The sequence below is a fragment of the Pleurodeles waltl genome, chromosome 5 (assembly GCF_031143425.1).
Source record: "Pleurodeles waltl isolate 20211129_DDA chromosome 5, aPleWal1.hap1.20221129, whole genome shotgun sequence".
Lineage (NCBI taxonomy): Eukaryota > Metazoa > Chordata > Amphibia > Caudata > Salamandridae > Pleurodeles > Pleurodeles waltl.
The window spans coordinates 616,025,509-616,046,268 of NC_090444.1; positions in this window are offsets into that span (position 1 = coordinate 616,025,509).

Here is a 20,760-nt window from a genome sequence, read left to right on the forward strand (position 1 = left end):
TCCGCCAACGGTAGAGGTAAGCCATGCACTCAACATGTCTTTCTTCTGTCCCCCCCCCCCCCCCCTTTTTTGCCGTCTCCCTGTTCTTCTGTGCATTAACATCATTAGGCGGAGTAGCAGTGACACCGGAGCACGAGGGAGCTGCATCCCACATGGCCATGGAGGGCCATACTACGGACTCTGAATACACCAGTGGGACGGAGGGCGAGGGGAGCACCACGGCGGTGACAGGAGCTGAAACCAGCGACACGGACTCGTCCTCCGATGGGAGCTCCCTTGTGGTGGCGGCAACATCTGTGCCCCCCACTTCTACAAGTACAGCCGCCACCCCCCCTACCAGTGCCACCCTCCCAGCAGCCCCTCAGCCTTCGCCCGTGCCTGCTCACCCAGGAGGGTGGGCATCACCTTCGCCCCAGGCACCTCAGCCCCTGCCCCTGTCACCTCTGCTGCCCTCAGTGAGGAGGCCATTGACCTCCTCAGGTCCCTCACTGTTGGGCAGTCTACCATTTTGAATGCCATCCAGGGTGTAGAAAGGGAGTTGCAACAAACCAATGCATTCCTGGAGGACATTCATTGTGGTCAGGCTGCGCTTCACCGAACCTTTCAAACTCTGGCCTCAGCACTGATGGCAGCCATTGTCCCTATGTCAAGCCTCCCCCCTCCAACTTCCTCCAACCAGACCCAATCCCCTGTACCTCTGCCTATCCCAAGCACACCATCAGACCAGCCTGCACACACCTAAACACACAAGGGAAGCTCAGACAAACATAAGCACCACACATCCCACAGGCACTCATGCAAGCATCACACACATACAGACGCACCAACATCCACTGCCTCCACTGTGTCCCCCTCCTCGTCGTCTCCCTCCCAGTCTCGTCTACACTCACACCTGCATGCACTACCTCTACAGCCACTACGTCCGCACCAGCACACCCCGCTCACGTGCAGTCACCACCCCCACTACCATTCACACGTCCCCTGTGTCCTCTCCCAGTGTGTCTGTGACGCCCCCTCCGAAGATACACAAACGTAGGCACACACCCACCCAACATACATCCACCTCACAACAGCCTCCAGCGCAATCACCTGCACCCAAAACCACAAAACGTACACCTCCTACAACCACCACCTCTTCCTCCACTCCCAATCCCCCTCCAGCTACCCGTCCCAGTGTCTCCCAAAAACTTTTCCTGTCCACCCTAAACCTATTTCACCCCCCGTCCAACTCATAGGTCCCGAACTAGCACCTCAGCCACAAAATCTGCGGGACCAGTGGTGCCTGTTGTCACAGGTATGTGGAGTGCACCGGCCACCAGGACAGCCAGTGTGGCACGGAGCCACAGCACAGCCAGTCCCCCCCCCCCCTGTGAAGCACCGGAAGTTATCCAGTGCCCAGCAGGAGAGGGGGAAGACTCCAGCCACCCTAGCCGCACCCAGGGGTCCCGGGGGGAGTGTGGACTCAGCTGTGACTCCTCCCAAGGTGGGGAAGGGCCAGAAGAAAGCCGGCAAGTCTGGGAGGAGCAGCACGGCGGAGAAGACCGCCATCATCCCCGCTGCCCAGGAGGCCTCCGCCTGCCCCATCGTCGCTGCCCAGGAGGCCACCGCCAGCCCAATCGTCGCTGCCCAGGAGGCCACCGCCAGCCCCATCGTTGCTGCCCAGAAGGGCCCCACCAGCCACAGCCCAGCTGCCCAGGAGGGCCCCACCAGCCACAGCCCAGCTGCCCAGGAGGGTCCCGCCAGCCACAGCCCAGCTGCCCAGGAGGGCCCCACCAGCCACAGCCCAGATGCCCAATGGAGGACCGCCAGCCCCAGCCCAGCTGCCCAATGAAGGACCGCCAGCCCCAGCACAGCTGGGCAATGAAGGACCGCCAAGTCAAGCACCACTGAACAGGGCAAGGACTGCCAAGTCAAGCACCGCTGAACAGGGCAAGGACTGCCAAGTCAAGCACCACTGAACAGGGCAAGCACCGCTGAACAGGGCACTGGAGAGACTTGAGAGACTGTGGCTTTGCACTCCCCAGGATGCAGCAGTGGGCAAACCACCCACTGTAGAGACTTGAGAGACTGTGGCTTTGCACTCCCCAGGATAATGCAGTGGGCAAACCACCCACTGGAGAGACTTGAGAGACTGTGGCTTTGCACTTCCCAGGATAATGCAGTGGGCAAACCACCCACTGGAGAGACTTTAGAGACTGTGGCTTTGCACTCCCCAGGATAATGCAGTGGGCAAACCACCCACTGGAGAGACTTGAGAGACTGTGGCTTTGCACTCCCCAGGATAATGCAGTGGGCAAACCACCCACTGTAGAGACTTGAGAGACTGTGGCTTTGCACTCCCCAGGATTGAACAGTGGGCAAACCACCCACTGGAGAGACTTGAGAGACTGTGGCTTTGCACTCCCCAGGATACATCAATGGGCATGGAGCCCCCTCGTGGATCTGGTGTCGTGCACTCATCCGGCTCAGGTGCCCCCCCTTCCCTTCCCCCTGAGGTGCCTGTTGTATTTCTATCTGATGCCCATGCAATGTTCTCTCTGTTTTGATCTGGTATCGTGTGTGGGCCTTGCCCATGCATTTTGGGCCCAGTGGTCCACGGACTATGAATGGTGCAATACCTGGACTACTAGTGTATATATGTATATATTTGCTTACTGAATTTTGATATATTACAATGGTTACACTCATTTCCTTTTGTCTTTGCATTCTTCAGGGGGGGTTGGGGGGTGTAACTGTAACGTTTAGATATGCATTGGTGTGTGTGTTGTAGTGGGTTAGGGTGGGGGTGTTGCGTGTGTGTGTCCCTGTTTTTTGCCTCCCCCCTCCCCTGTGTCGTAGGTGCAGTACTCACCGTGGTCTTCGCCGCTGGCGTTGATGCTCCTGGTAGAGGAGCAGGAAGACTATCGTAGGACGAATATGGAGTTGCGGCTCCATGGTGTCCTCGTTCCTCGTGGAGTATGTAGAGCTGAGCATTTTTCCTTCGAAATTCCTGTTTCCGCTGTGTTTTTATCCGCGGTGAATCCGCCCCGGAAAAGGTGGTGGATTGGCTTGTCATAATAGTGTGGGCGGTACATTGTCCTCCGTCTGTCTGTTGGCGGTGACCGCCGTGGTGTTTGTTTGTACCACCGTGGCGGTCGGAGTGTTAAAGTGGGTGTCTTTGTTGGCGGTTTCCGCCACGGTTGTAATTCCAAAATCTTTACCGCTGGCCTGTTGCCGGTCTTACCGCCGCTTTAACACCGTCCGCCAGGGTTGTAATGACCCCCTATGTCTCCCATTATCCTGGACACTAAACGTATTTGTCCCTTCTGCACAAGCCAAATTTCAATTAAATAGTGTTGTAATGTGTCTCTGTATTTCAGAAATGGATGATGCCAACATGTTCCAAATGGATGCTTTAATGAAGTGTGTTTCCAGAGTGGTCAGTTCATGTTTATTTTGTGTAGCTTGCATTTTAATATGGCAACTCTTTGACATACTGTCATATCTGCTAATGACAATACAATATCTATTCTGTGGTTTGTGGTGTAGAGTCTTTCCCTTTGTTATGACACAAACCTGTTAAGGTCCCTTTCAAGAGCACCACACAAGTTTGTTTCTTGACATGGCCTCTGTCTTCCAGGCTTCTTTCATATATTCTGCTATGGCTTTCATAATCAAGAGGGAAGGTATCAGAAAAGACACACAGGTATTCTCTAGATCTCTGGCACAAACCTTCTGTGGCTTGCTGACTAGTTCCCCCCAATATAGGGCAGCGTAACAGCAGAAATAGTATTGTGTCTTCTTTATATCCATTGCATCTTGGGCAGCATCCTGGATGTGGAAATTTTTCTGGGCAATGTTTGCCCATGTAGCAGATTGTCAACTCTTACCAAAGTGAAAGGTCTTCTTACCAAGGGATTAATCTGGGGACTTGCCCAAAGTTGAAAACCTAAATCTTGCTGATGCTCCCTGTTGTTTTAAGTTTTGTTTCCTACTGCTCTCCTCTTCCTGTATCGGACATTTGGTTGAAGTGCCCACTGTTCGTTCAAAGTTAGCTTTACAATGGGAGTCTGTCACTTTTGTGAACCAAAGAGCTTAATGTCCAATCACCATGTCCAGTACATGTGTTGTTCATTCCCTGTATACTTTTGTTGCTTCAATTCATTATCTGGCATATGTTCTCTAGAGGCACTTTTTCTCTTCATAGCAAATTGAACAAGAGCCCTCTTGACCTTCTTAACCACAGTGTTGCGATCAATGTCACCTTTTAAGGTCCTTGTTAGAAATCTGTACGAATGGAATGAGGAAATCAGTGAAGATGTGGCTACTGTTTTTTCCAGCTGCACCTTAGTGGGTTCAGCACACTAGTTAGAAGACCTATCAAGAGGACTGTGATGTGCTTAGCCTCAGGGTCTATTACAAAGTGATGCCAATAAGACCCTTTGACATGTGAAATACTTGTTACTTCATATATATTGGGGACACTTCCTAGATCATCACTCCAAACAAAGATGGGTAGTCCATGTACCCACTATAACTCATAAACATAACACAGCTCAACACAAGCCCCTCTTTACCCATAGACACATTTGGATTTTGTTAGACCAGTCTGCCTTAGGGTGGTCTTCTCCAAACATTTTGCTCCACTTTTTTCTGGATGTTTGCTTTGTTGGCCTTAGAACTCTGTGCATTTTACCACTGTTTACCAGTGATAAAGTGCTTGTGCTCTCTTCCTAAACATGGTTTGATTGGCATATACCCAAATGGCATATTTAATTTACTTGTAGGTCCCTTGTAGAGTGGTATACCATATACCCAGGTCTAGTAAATTAAGAAGCTGCCAGTAGGCCTGTAGCCCTTATTGTGCTGCCCACCAAAGTAGCCCATGCAAAATGTGTCCTAGGCCTGCTATTTCATCCTGAATGCAGTGTCCCACTGCCATGTTGACTTGGCAAGACTTAAAGTTCCCTTTTATGATATAGTCACCACAAAGGTAGGCCCTAGGTAGCCCATAGTGCAGGGTTCTATGTAATTGAAAAGATGGACATGTAATTTTAAGTTTTACATGTCCTGTTAGTGAAAACTCCCAAATTCGTTTTTCACCACTGTGAGGCCTATCCCTTGCATATGATGGACAGAATGCAGGACCAATCAAACATTCACCAGAGTCACAGATCTGGGTTTAATCCATCAATTCTTTTGCTTACCATTCCCTTATTTTCTTTTACTTTTAGAAAATTGGCATTTTCTTGCCCTGTCTTGTCACATGACTGGGTGTAACTGACAGACTTTGTGAATTCCTCCAAGACAGTCACACAATAGTGGGATTAGCTAAGCCACAATGGGTCATTAATTAGCAGGATGGGGGTGCAGAGCTTAGCACAGCCCACTTGCACCTGAATAGGCTGTGTCCTGTCTCCTTACTATAAGCCTAACGACACTGTATTGTCACTGCAGCCAGCTGGGAGCCAGGGCAGGTGAGTCAGAAAATTCTGGGAACTTTAAAGAACCTTTTCCAGAAACATCTCCCATGTTCTGGGAGCAGGGCACAAAGGTATAAAAATAGGACTCTCAGACCCACACGCCAGTTCACTACTAGACCTGCGGAAGGACTCTCAGAGAATGGACTGCTGCTGTGACCTGCTGTGCACTCTGCCAGACCGCTGCTGTACCTGGAAGGACTGCTTTTCTGCCTGTACCCTGCCCTGAACCCTCAGAGGCCAGCCCTGTGGTCCAGCCCTGCATCTACACCTGCACCCAGGGCTACCACAAGTGACTCCAAGGGCTAGTTTGCCTCCTGTTAAGATCCACAGGAATAGAACAGACTCCCACCATCTTGAACCCGCATCTCGACCTAGCCTGAGTGAGTCCTGAACCACCAAGTTGTGGTGCTAAAGGTGTCTTGATTGCATTTTCCAAAACTGAGGACTCTTCTCTGCAGCAGCAAATTTGTTTCATCAGACTTTCACCAAAGTGGTATCCGACCTCCTCGATCTGTCTTCGGCTACAGCCTTCTGCTTCATCCCTCTGGAGATTTTCAGCTTCCATTTCGAAGTCCAAAGGTATAAATCTTCACTGAGGCTTCACTCCATGGCCATCAGACGATGGAGCTCCCTCCTCAGACACTCCTGCAGCCTTGCCCTGCTGAACTTCTACCTTCTCAGACATTTTTCTTCTGAAATTTTAATAAGTCTGAAGGTAAGCTCTGGCTAAGCCCAATCGATTTCTTGTATCTGCACCGCGCTCTCTCATGGTAAGCCTTAACTTTCGACTTTGACATGGTCTTGTGTGACAAGTTTTCCGTGGTTGGCTCTTTTATCTTTTAGGTGGTATTTTGAACTTTAAACCTGAAACATTCATAACTATGTTTCTACTGATTGGATTTCTTGAGTTCTGTTTTCCTTTTATTACTGTTTGTGTGCTGTATAAATACTTTAGACATTGCCCTTAACTACTTTTTGTGCCAAACTACCCAGGCTGAAGCACAGATTAATTTAGTGACTTTTTGCAAGGGCTTGTGGCTGTTGCTTAACAAAGAAGTAGTCTTTCCTCCAAACACTTAGGGTTGTGCTCTATAACATTGTTGTGACATCCATAATAAGTTGCTGGAATAAATGACTTATTATACATTCACAGAATGAGCATCTGTCCCACTTCCCATCGCTCACTTGTTTCTGCTAACACACACAGGAACACATTAAGAAATTAGATATATACTTGTATGCAACCCTGTTAGGACTCGCACTCACACACGCATGCTTCTTGCTGCTCCCTCACAAAATAAATCAGCATGTATGAAAAAAGATGAAACATGTCGTGAATGTGTTTACAGCACAGCACTTCCCTGTAACTTGTGAGGAAAATAATCTTCCGTCTGAAGACCAAAAATTACATTGCATGTTTGTAATTTATATTGATAAAAGCAAGTATTGTCCCATTTGTGAACTGTGTGCTAAGCGGTTTAAAGAGACATTGAATTCCTTCATATGAATCATCAGAAGTGTTTCATGAGTCATCACCAGCATGTGTCTGATGACTCATCACTAGTACAGGATCCACACCCTTCATGATTTATGACTCATCACCAGCATGTGTCTGATGACTCCTCACCAGCACACCAGTCTATAAATAGAACTGCCAAGATGTTTCCTGTGCTTGGCTTTGAGTCTTCCTTCACTCACAGGTGTTCCCGGTTCAGCTTGAATTCTGTGATTCTTTCAGGAGTTGTCTTTTCAGTGCAAGGCTTCATCGGAGCTTCCCTCTCTGGAGTGGATTACTTTTGCAGCAACAAGAATTTACAAGCAGTATTCCATCTTCCTCAAATAATCAAAACATTCCAGGAGAAGTCGGTTCGTGAGTAATTCCCCTCTCGTCTCCCTGTTTTCCGCCTTCTTGAGGTTAGTGACCTTTTGGTGCATTATGAAAGACATTTGTCGATGCTGAGAACCCTGTGATACAAGACTATTTTCCAAAAGACAGCTTGAGAAGTATTTTTAAAAGCAGCATTGAAGTTATGTGTTGTGAACTCCTGAAAGCATTGTTCGATATATATGCAAACCTAAATGTTTATTCTGATTGTTTTGGACAGAGTCTATTGTGTGAAAACAAATAACAAAAGACAAATTCATAAGTTTGATTTTATAACGATTTTGTTGTGAGTTACAAAAGTGGGCTTAATAGTTGAGCAACTGAGCGCTAATGATTATTGTGACTTTGTTGAAAGACTAGGTGATTGCCCTATTGAATGATAATAATTATTGTTATTTTGTTGAAAGACTCTGTGATATTTGTCGTTCTTTAGTTTTTTTATTTGTTTTTGGTCTTAGAATTCCTGCACTAAGCCCTGAGGCAGCTTTCTTAGAACAACAGTGAATCTCCTTCGTGAACCAGTGTTTTGTTTCTCTTCCCTTTCTAAATCCCTGTTCCCTATCCCTTTCCCCCCAGAGGCTATTCACTCATTCCCTGTTCATTTCAAATACAAGAGAATAGTGTTTAGGGGTTAGGGTTTTATTCTCTTCACTCCCACAGAACCTGGAATTCAGGTGAGTGGACATGGTCTTGTCAAACCCACACATGCCTGGGAACTTTAAATCCCCATATGCCTAACACTGCAAACACATTACATGTTTATTACCCCTACATATGGTATCTTAATCTACAAGGCAGCCAAGAATATAATGCACACATTCAGACTCGTATGCTACGAACAATGCCCTCATAGATGTTTTGTACACACTGGCACCTAATTAAATTGTTTTTCCAAGGGTTATCATAAACATTAAAAAAATTGGCACTGCCTTTGACAAGTTTTTTCCACGGAGCCCTGGTAAGTCCCTTTTCAGTTTCAATGGCACAAAAAAAGATTTATTACACAGGGCTCAAATTTGTTTCATTTTAGTTCCGCTTTAACCGATCTTCACAGCTCTGATATCCCTTTAATTCCAAATCCCTAGCAGATCCACACATCAGGTAATCAGCCATGTGCTGATCCTGTGCAGGGTGAGCCCATTCATCCACATGACCCGCTATTGCACTGAAGAATGAAGCCAACTTTTAATCAGAGCACACAACTTCATCAAATAATGGTGAACTCTCAGCCCGAACAGCAGATCTGCAAGAATAAGATTGCTTCTGGAGTCACAGGTGCACGTGGTAGAAAATTCACAATTTTTAAAGGTCCACACAGTGTGTAAGTGATTTATTAGTAGGGAGTGGATTGGTGTTCTTCACAATTAATAAAGTCACTTTCATGTTATTTCCAGTCAAAGGTTTCAGTAATTTGAACCCAACTCCTGTTAGCTATGCCAAAGAGCAGATATAAATAATAAGGAAGATGTGTAAAGCCCTTAAAAGTACCAAAACAGTTTGTGTGAAAACAAATTAAAAATCCCACTCCAGTTTATTAAAATAGGATAAAATTTAATGAACAAATACCACCAAGACAACAAAAAGCAATAAGGGAAACCATAGATATTAATTGTTTTAAAGATTTAAGAGAAAGTATTGCCAACACGCCAAATGTGGGAAATGGTTGCAGTACACTGGGATAGAGGCGCGACTTGTGGCTGGCCACAATGGAGAGCTGGGTTTATTAAATAAGTAGAAAGGCTCCACTAGGGCCTGAAGGAGTTGTGGTATGGCATATGGAAGCCAACATTTTGACAGGGGACAATAGCGCAACTAGAATATCGAAGGAAAAAATATCGAAGAGGTAAGTGCACAGAGGGAGGTGTGGATTTATTATGCTTCACATCTACGTTACTTGAAGATATGTATATGTGGAGTTATGTTTAGATATTTTGTCTCTGTGCCCATGTGTCATCTGATATCTTTAACACTATAAGCCCACTGGGAGGGGATCAAAAGAATGAAAGGCTTGGTTTAGGCTGTCCTTATTCTATGTCCTCCCTAAAAACAATCATTACTAACGCAAGAACAGAAAGACCAGAATGTAAGTATTTATTCCCGGGACTTTGGTTCTGAATCATACGGGTAGACCTGCAGCTCTGTATATATCTGTGTATGGACCAGAGGTTCATATAAAAATGTATCGCATGGCCTCACACCTCCGCCCTGGGTGTCATGCTTTATCATCAGCCAGCCACCCTTGCCAGAGAGTTTACTAGAGGCAAACGGGCTCCCTGCAGGTACCAGGGAGTACTTTGTTGCAATAGTGGAATGTGGGATCCAATATGTAATGCATCTAACTCTCTGTTGCCTTCCCAGTTGATTCCCTTTATTATTAGGATCTCAAGAGATGATTAAAATAACCTTGGTGATGATTTGGGTACTAGTAACACAGGCATCTACTAGGTTGACATGTTTCTGTCGTCTCTGGTCCCAGGAAGGGGAGCATGGCTTTCTTCAAGACCAGGATCCCTCTTATCCTACTCTATTCACATACATCCAGCATGCAAACTTACAATACAAATACATAAAGCTGCACAAATATAACAGAACATGTTCAAACATGCATGTGCCGAAATTGTACCACTACACACGTTTCATTACAAGCCATGGGAAATAGCAATTTGAAAGTGATTCGTACAACATAAGCATGCAACACACTAAATTGTCATCCTATGCTAAACTAAATTGAAAACGACCCCCTGCGACAAATTCACAGGAGGAAACCTTGTAGTAATACACTGAGAAAAGAGATACTATAGTTAGAGAAATCCTACAGCGTGCTTAAGGAGGGAAAAAGGTACATTGGTTTCCGCCCCATACATCATTTGTCAAAAGTAATCCCTCGTTGAGTTCCCAGTCGCAGCTGGTGACTGGTCAACATGGTGGGGTGGGGAGAACAAAATAAAAATAAAAATAAAAAAAACTTACCTTCAGTGCAACACCGCTCTCCGCTGCACTGCTGGCACAGGCTGCCCTGCGGCCAATCCTGATGCTGCTCAGAGCAGCGTTAGGATTGGCCAGAGTACTCTGGCTGGGCGCTCCAAGGCAGAGTGGAAGTCTCTGGCTGCTCTCTCCACCCGGCAACGCAGTGCCGGGTTGGAGACAGTGTTGTGCACATGTGTTTGGCTGGCCCGAGACTGCTGGCAAAACATACATGCGCACTGAGGGGGAGTGCTGAGCACTCCCCTTCCCTGCCTGTCATCCTATATGGCCCGCCCCTTTAAAAATAAAACGATAATAAACATTATTTATTATCGTTTTATTTTTTAAGGTTTGCAGCTGCTGGTGGCAGGGGGTGGGGGAGACGCTGCCACTGTGAGTACCTATATGTATTCACAAGCTCCCTAAGCTTGCAGTCAAATGCACTGATAGGTACGTGCGCATGCACGTCACAGGTTATGTGCACCACCCAACACTAATCACTAAACGTAGTTCTCTGCTGCCTTCTCTACAGGTGGTAACATGTCATATGCTACTGGCCATACCTAGGCCTTATTCCAATGTATTGTCTTTAAGCTGTTGGCATGTTAGGATTTATCAAACTTTAAGATAGTTACAGATTGTTTAAAACCTTAACTTTAAAAAAAAAAATTAAACCATAGTGATAGAGGTGCCTAGAATACTACAAACAATTTAATAAACTCAATTGGTGCTGTTGGAGCCTATTGTGCTTAATGGTCAGGGTCCCGCTAATTCCCTGAATATGATAGGTTTCATAATGCAGTGTCATAATAAGTATGAGTGAAATCAGCTATGTATGTTGTGGCAAGGTGTGTTATCCTTGTCTCTGGACTCCCTGAAAGGTGGAGAGAAGCATCATCTAGTTATCTGTAGAGAAAATGTGTTGTCATTGTGTCCATCAATAGGGGTACGTAAACAGTACACACACTATCTCTGCTCTTTATTAAGTAATGTCTGTAATGCACTGGTGTGTGGATTGGATTTGACCTGAGATTGAATTCCTTGTAGATAAAGAGCCCCAACTAGCATGTTTCTATTCTCCCTCAAAATACATGAATAGAGATTTCTTCTCTTCAGCAATAAACAGGTCTATCACATCTCTATCTTCCTAGATTAGGAACTTCTTGCTTTGGTCTTTATATTAAATAGCCTTTTTCATACAGCTAAATTCAATACTGATGAAAAAACTGTTACCAATTGGATGGCGCCACCAATACTTGACATTAAGGTCTTATGGTCTTCAATACAGTACAACAATGTGGCTTTAATGGTGAATCCAATTCATGCAGTAAAGGTATCAATATTTGTGGTAAAGGAAAAGACCAATGACAAATAGTAACTACAATTACCACTGTTCTTGAAGTGCTAGCAAGTAATTGTAGAAATAATTGATATGCACTTACAAGAATCCATGAAAAAAAATTCAAATTAAAGAAAATGCATTTGCCCAGACTCTTCAGTGTGCTTTTGAATCAGATTTATCTTTGGTCAAACTAAATCTCAAGAAACTGTTCACTCTAAAATAAACTCCAAACTGGAAAATGACATCTTGGAGGGTATATAGCTTTTATATTGAGTGATAGGTACCCATAAAATCAGAATTGGAATATAAACATCTTATATGTGTTATTCACAGAAGGAAACAGAACAAAAGCTCACACACATACGAAGATAACTACTGACTAAAAAGCATATTACAAAAAAAGGGTGGTAAGTATTGAAAGTTGGGGATTGTTTTCAAACACAACTAAGCAAAGGTCTAGTTTAACATGTTTGTATTTAACAAACACGTCACTTCGACAGGGTACCTAAGATGGACTGAAACTTATGCTCAGATTTACTATTTGCTTGCGTTGCCATTGTGGCATGCAAGGTGACTGTGTGGCATAGTAATTCTAGAGTAAGGGAAGGCAGAGTAAGATGCTACCATGCATTACTCTGCCCTGGGAAGGCATTCCATGGGTGGAGCATCAGTGTTCCCACTCATCCACCAATGGGGTTTGGCACATTCCCATAAGTATTAAAACTAGTAAATGTGGAAGGGCCCATTCCTGCACAAAAACAATCCTACCGGTAGCGCATGCACCCTTTCACCATGATGCAAGGGTGCCTGCATTGCGGCTTGGCAGCCAAAGTGCCCCACTGCAGAGAGAGAGCAGGAATGTGCCATATGTAAGTAAATATGGCACATTCCTGCCCTCTCCGTTTGATGCAGCATAGCAAGTTGTCTTGCTGCATTGTGTTGTGCCAAATAGTAGTAAATCTGACCTTTATTTAGTGAAGTCAAGAAATATCAAATATGTCAGATATTTCCTCTGATGATTTGGGAAAGAGTTCATTAAAATTAAGAAGAACATGTTAAAAGAAGGTAAGAGCCCAAGTAATATAGCATGAGTATCGGATATGCTGCACTCAGTCCTATATTCGAGTGCTTTATAAAGTCAAGTTGATGTCTCAAAATTCAAATGACAGAGATCCTAAAGATGATATATTATCCTTTCTGCATACCATGAATGAATAAAGTTTATTCAGGTATATCCAATTACGATTTGCTGGAATATGGACCTGAAACTAAAGACAAAGGCCTTTGTTTGGAGTTTGGCAGATACAGAACATCTGCATTCCATTTGCCCTATCTACAGTGTGTCAAATGCCTATGCACTATAAATAGGGAAGATGTGTCCCATCTGCCAAACTATAAAGCAGAACCAAAGTCCAAATCTTTAATAGAGCAAGTCCTTTCACCAGAGATTAGAAAAGAAGCGGAATGTATTGGTCCAAAACGTAGATATACTACGTCTTTTATTATCTAAATAAGTAAAATGTCCTCCTAATTCTGCAGAAATTTAGAATTTTTCTAACTGCCTTTGGATGCCAATAATAATGCATTAAGAAATTACTAGCTCTTCACCCACATAGAATATGTAAGTACCATGAGAGATAGGGATGCAAAGATAACTCGTAATTGATTAATTTATTTAAATTTCTAAGTTGTCATTTAAAATAAATAATAATCCTCTCAGTACACTACTGTAGCTACACAGTGTAAATGTTTTTCCCTTACTGAGACTGACGGTATTAATCAATATATAACTATAGTAAGAATAAATGGAGATAATAATGAAATGGTTTGGAATGAAATATAACTATATAATATGTATAAATTACCCAAGGCCACCATTTCAATTACCTTTTGGAACCGCCGGTATCATTTATTAAACAAATTAACAATCAAACGCAATGCTGATGCAAAAAAGATGTGATGATATTGGAGGAAATTAAGTTCATTCTGAAATGTATTTGTTAGGCAAAATATGGGGCTGTATGCTTGTCGAACCTTGCATTGAGAAACATAATTAGAGTGGGGGATGAGTTAAATAAGAAAACTGTAAGATTGAGCTTTAGTTTAAAAAATGGCAGGGTATCACATATGCATGTTATTGATTAATACATGCATACTTCAGTAATGCAAGTAAAAGAGGTTGTAGTAGTATTGTTGAGTGAATTACCATTCCGTAGAGTGTTCCCTAAAATCCCATTGGTGAATGTAATATCAATGAGGGTGCTATTAAACCACACAAACATATTTACCAAAGGTATGACCTCCAGGATGATGTTTTGGCAAAATGCGAAGAGAACATGAAAGATGTGCTGTTTGTAAAAAGTCAAGTATGTATATAACAAAGAGTAATCTGATGGGCCAGTCTCTATTTCAAAGGCACTATACCAAGTACAGACACAGGGTCGTGAAACGATAAGAAGCAGCACCATGTAAAGGTGTTAAGTCATATGAGAAGCATACAGAACCTCTCGTAAATAAATAACATACTAGTCCAATGTAAAGCCAATACAAAAATTAATCAGAAAGAAGAACTAGATGAACTGTGGATTTCCTTATGTGAATCGCTCAAGAAGCAACGTACTAAGAACTACTGCATGATCCATCTTATGTTATGTTATTTTAAGGGGAATTATAAAGCGCATAGCTGTCCGAAAAACGGGGCTTCCCAGTGCTAGCCCTAAGGAAAAGGATAAGCTGAAGTCAGCGGCCTAACGGATGGAGCACAGGGATTAGATGAAGAAAAGTAATGTTTTCAGGGATTTCCTAAATTGCAAATGGTTCTCAGTGTGTCTAATAGAGAGAGGTAACAAATTCCACAGGACAGGGGCCTTGGTGCAGAAGGAGGGCCACCAGCTCTGACTCTCCTGGAACACAGGGCAGTGGCCAAATTAAGGTTGGCTGAGCAAAGGTAGTGGGGTAGGTTGATATTGTGATAGAAAATTAGAATTGTAGGCCTTCTGAAAATACAAAATCTTATGGGCAACACACAAAGTTTTGAAATTAATGCGCTTTTACACTGAGAGCCAGTGCAATTTGCAGAGAAGACCAGGGACAGAACTACATTTTGGAAGAGAAAAAAGCAGTCTGGCTGCTGCATTTTGGGCCAGCTGCAGTCTTCCGACAACTGACCTATTGGAGCCTAGGTACAAGACGTTTCAATAATCTAACCGGGATAAAATTGCTGCTTGGATGATGGTTTGGCGGGTCCTAGGATAAAAAAGGCTGAGATTATATCTAAGACTTCTCAAAAGCCCAAAACAAGTAACTGTTACTGTACTGGCCTGGGCCTCAACAGTCAGAGAACAGTCCATGACAATTCCTACATTTTTTTATGGAAACCTTGGGAATGGGGGAGGCACAAAGGAAGGAGACCCCCAGTGGTCATCCCAAGAGTGGATGTCTTTCCCCAGTAAGGGGATTTCAGTTGTGTTAGCATTCAGGCAAAGACAATTGGGAATCATCTAATGCTGCTAACAGTCCTTGTTGGAACTTCAACTTGTCAAACGTAGCATTATCTGTGAAGAAGAGCACCAGCTGAGCATCGTCAGCATAGGATACTAATGCACTGACAACCTAAGCCAAGGGTTGGATATAGATATTAAACAAAGTAGGGCTCAATGTAGAGCCACTCAGCACGCCATAAGGTAAAGCATGTGGTTGGGATCTGTAAGTAGGCAAAATGAACTGGAAGGAGCGATCGGATAGAAAAGGCGCAAACCAGGTCATTGGCGCACCACCTATGCCAATACTTTGTAGGCGCTGGAGTAGAATTTTGTGGGACACCGCATCAAAGGTGGCACTCTGGTCCAAAAAGATCAAAACTGAGGACTGACCTTCATCCAGGGCACCTCAGAGTTGTTTGGTCACTGCGAAAAGAGCAGAGTTCATACTATGCCCTGGTCCTGAAGCCATTTTGGGAAATCTCAACTGGAACAAAAAGACTGGCATCTCGACTGAAACAAAAGTTATAATATATAAAGCCAATTATAGATGGGTAACTGTGAGTTATGTGGATGTGTTTTCCAAAGGGTTCTGAGTGACATCAAATTGACAATGTCACTCAGAACCACAACGTGAAACGCGTCCCCATAACTCACATTTGCCCATCTGTAATTTTATATTATGTATGGTTCCCAAAATCATCTGCGTCTGCTTATAACTGCTAGGCTGAGGCAAAGGAATAATGGATGAGCCATATATATTAAGATGTCGCCTTCCTGTACCAAACGTGAAAAAATACCTTCCCTAAACCAACCCCCACCACCTTCCCTGCTTTCTTTCCCCCTCCTGCACCTATTTTTTCAGTCAAGATGGTATCCCATACTGGATGCTGATGTCCTGTGTCCGTTAGCAATATCTGCAGGCTTGACTTCTGATCAAGATTGTTTTTCCCCTTTAAAACAGGGTACAATATATGCCATGAGGATATGCTAAGAACTATGAGATTGCTGGGGATCCTGGTGGACTGTTAGACTTCTGCATCGTGACTGTTTTGTTTTCAGCTGAATAAACCTAATTAAGTTATTTTGACTATCTTTTATTTTCAGCTGAATAAATGTAAGTAATTATTTTAAGAATGGAGATGAAGCTTGTCATGTAGAAAAGCTATGGTATTAGTGGGTGCAGCAGGCACAGCTCTTCAATTCAGCTGTCAGTAAGTAATGGAATGCAGGTACAAATAAAGCAGCAGTCAATACCATTGATGGTCCCTGTTTTGATTTAGTAGCTCATCCAGGGAAATTAAGCACCTAAGAATGAAAGAAATAGAGCTTCTTTTGAATTACACTCCAAAGATATATATAGAAAACCACATATGTATATGTCGTCAATATGGAATTAAAATGTATGTCAGAAACTCATTATCTCACAGGTCCCAGCATGAAATGTGCAAAATGCCACTATATATCTATTAGTTTGATTGATTTAAAGATACTTCATTTGATCAATCTTGTATTTCATCAATCTGTTTATTGTACAAATTACATAAATGAATCAAAAGCAGTAAAATATAAAAAGTGGCTAAAGACAATACAATAAAATACAATACCAATAAACCAATATTTAGCCCCACATAAAACAACCATAACATTTATACCTCATTCATACTCAGATATAGCCAAACTCAACAATAAGATCCTAAAAACCTACGTGTGATACAAATTCTAATATAAAATGAATCTTTGAATCAGAAACAAACATATACATATGCATAGAAATATATTACAATGAGTTCAATGATCTTGTATAATACAAACAACAATTTGATAGAAAAATGTCAATAGAGTCAATGCAACAGATTTCAGAACACATAGCCAAAAAAAAAAGCAGAAAGAATGCTGACAGGGACACAAGCAAGGAGCACAAGCCAGAAAGGGAGGCACGAGCACTGAAGCGGGAGCCTCAAAGAAAGAACAGGCAAATAAAAAAACAGTTAACAGACATTGTAAATCAGTCACCACGTCTTCCTCCTTTACAAAAAACACAATTTCAAAAAATCCTCTGCCCTAGGAGACTATGGCCCTCATTACAACCCTGGCGGTCAAAGACCACCAGGGCTGTTTTGGAGGTTGCACCGCCAACAGGCTGGCAGTGCAATCTTGGGTATTACAACTGCAGTGGAAGGGCCGCGGTCGTACCGCCAGGACTGGCGGTTTTCCGCCACAGTGGTCCCGGCGGATTTAATCCTCCAGGGCAGCGCTGCCCAGGGGATTACGAGTCCCCTTACCGCCAGCCTTTTCATGGCGATAGGAACCACCTTGGAAAGGATGGCGGAAAGGGGAGTCATAGGGCCCCTGGGGGCCTTTGGCATGGGCAGTGCAGGAGCCCCCTGGCACAGCCCCATAAAGCTTTTCACTGTCTGCATAGCAGACAGTGAAAAGCGCGACGGGTGCAACTGCACCCGTCGCATGGCCGCAACACTGCCGGCTCCATTTGGTGCCGGCTCCCATGTTGTGGCCGACATCCCCGCCGGCCCAGCTGGGATGTCTTAATGGCCACCGCAGGAGTGCGTCCGCAAGGTGGATACAACTTGGCGGGCGGCAATGAGGGCCTATGTTTTGCCCCATCCTGAATGCTTAACAGGGGAAACAACAAAGTTACAAACACAATTCTTGCTAGCATTGGCAACATAAATGATCAAAATGATGAGATTCTCAATCTGCCAACCTCTCACACAGTGGTGCTGAAACAATTTTTAGAGTGGGGGTGCTGCCACCAATATTACCCTACTGAAGTCACAGTGATGAAAAATCCAAGTGTAGCAAATCAGCCCTACGCATTCATCACAAGATTTATAAGGGTGTAGTATGTAGCTGGTGGTGCATTTTGAAGTATAATGTTGCAAATAAATTACTAAAATATGATGTGCTAGCTCACTGTCATTTACAAACAGCCCATTTTCCATTGAACTATCCACTACATTTGCACAGACATATAGTTTTACTGGTAAATGTATATAGTTCATAAACAATAATGTATGAAAAATGGTTTTCAGCACATACATATCATTTGCACCTATTAACATATTTGCTTCGATCGGACCTCGGAATTAAAAGTGTCCTTCATTTGTGCTTTTCTAACTGCTGATATATATTGAAATATCTGTACAGTTCTTTTAAAGGTATTTACATTTTGTTGTGTATTAAAAAAATACATAATACAGCCTTTCCTTTCGTACTTCCTGTACCCCAGCAAGATTGTCACTAGTTAACGTAACAAAATACTGTCACTTCTCTGTGTTAAAAGAATAAGCAACAATTTGTCAGAAGTAGCCTGACATTTGCCCTCTGTCTTTGAGCCACAGCTAATGGAACAAGGCATCTTTATTGTTCATTCACCTCCCGAACATCAGTATGGTTATTCTAGGGGTGCTGCAGCAACGCCCCCACCCTTCCACTGCTGCTGTAGCTCTATGCTCTCAGGCCCCAAAAGAATGACTACTTATTTAAATAATGCCCTTTTAAAAATTATAAAGAGCATAGGAGCACAGATCAATAATTTATGCTTTTTTTTCAAAATGATTTGTGCAATGCATTTGTATTGATCACAACAAGGATATTTCAAACATTTTGCAAATGAAAATAAGCTTTTTCATTAGGCTAGCTGAAAAAACACATTTGCCAGAGTTACAGATGATGGCAGTTGACCAGTTTCAAATTGGTTCTTGTGCATACAGTTTTATGTATGGATTTTACGGCTCTGAACATAATTCCGGGTTATTCCTGTTTCATTCTGCAACACAATATTGTTTTTTAACTTGTCAATTGACTTAACTTGATACATTGAGTTAATACACAGGCATCAAATAGAGTGTAAAACGTCAGCGGAAGAGGATGGAATCAGGAAACAATGTACCGCTCACTAAACTTTAAGCACCATTAAAGCAAGTGTTATAAAAAGACCCCCTGAGAGACCACAACTGATGCCCATGTTTAAATATTGGGAACAGGAGTAAAAAGCGCTTTAGATCTCCTTTTATGCTCACTGGGGTGTACTCTGAATGTACAATGATTTTCTTTGGGTATGGATTGCCCAAAGTATCAGACTGTCTGTTTCAGCTAGGATACGAAAATTCACCCAATACAATGCTTTCAATATCTGCAGTTTAGTGTTTCTTCATCTTTCATCCGTCTCCCTCTGATATTTTCTTCAGAACCGTGAGCTGTTGGTCCAAGCTCAGGGTTGAATGCATTATGAAGTCACAAAGTCACACAGATAGAAGAAGACTGTTAGCAGGTAGGATAAGACAGCAATATTTATTCAGAAGGATTATCATATTTGTGCACACCCATTGACACATCTGGACCATTCTGTCAGCAGAGGAATCTCAGCAAAAGAACCCTTGCTTCCATAGACACAGACAGGGCATTACATGGGAAAGTTTGATAACTTACAAAATGCACGATAGACCTGGTCAGGACACCACACAACCTTATAGAACATGACGTTAGTTGAATATTATTAAGCAAAAGATCAACTAAACATACTGTATTGGACAGGGACTCAACAATCGACAAATGAGCACATGCTCAGACTGCCTATTTGTATAAACACAAAAGGAATATACCAACTACACAATTAACATATCTCACTTCAATGTACAATAAAAAGGCCAAATAACCCATCACACCATAACATGTGGAAAACAAACCAACAAGATGTAGCTCAGGAAAGTCACACTCTTCCTAAACATCTTTCATTAGAGTGGAAAAGCAATTCAGTGAAAAAATAGTACCAGAATGTAGGCAACCCCTCAAAAAGCTTCCTGCAAGAGCAACTCCAGCACTGAAAAAAACACCATGGCTTCCATCACCTACCAATCTGCAACTGATCAATTAATAGGACAGGGATTGCAACCACTTTCAGAGTCCCTTGACACACTGATTTCTACAATAACCCTCAACACAAAGATGACAAGCATTGAAACATGGTGCACTACCCCACAATAAAGTATACTTCATCAACAGGAAAGACTTGTCATAAAGAGAACATACAATTCATATCACCCAGAAATCTTGCAAAAATTCTTCCAGACAAAACTAAAAACAAATAACACACTTCTCAGTCGGACACCAAAGCACCTATCATCACTCTTCATTAGGGTTGTGAAGCAGGACAGGGCCCTTGTGTAAATAAAAGAAACAATCCATACAAGTTTATTCAAATTTAAGAATCATTACAGAAGGCAAAAAGTAGTTAGTCAAATTCAAATTGGTAGCAATAATACATCAAATAATGCAAATGCGAAAGAATCAACAGAAGGCTACCTCTAAAACAAGTAAATAATAAGAATGACAAGCAGAATGACATAGACACTGCTCAGTTTGTAAAGCAAGAAAAGTTGAAGTGTAGGCAGACTGACATGGAGTATGCCTTCATGAAGGAGAGAAAAAAGTCTGGCACATCTCCTAAAAAGGGCATATTTTATAGGTTTCAGGCAGTGAAAGACACACAGTGGACTAGGTGAGATCTGACATAATAAGGTTGTACTAATAAAGTAACATATACATTAACCAATATCTTTTCAAGAAATTATGATACATCAAATAAGAAATGTTTCAGAACACCTA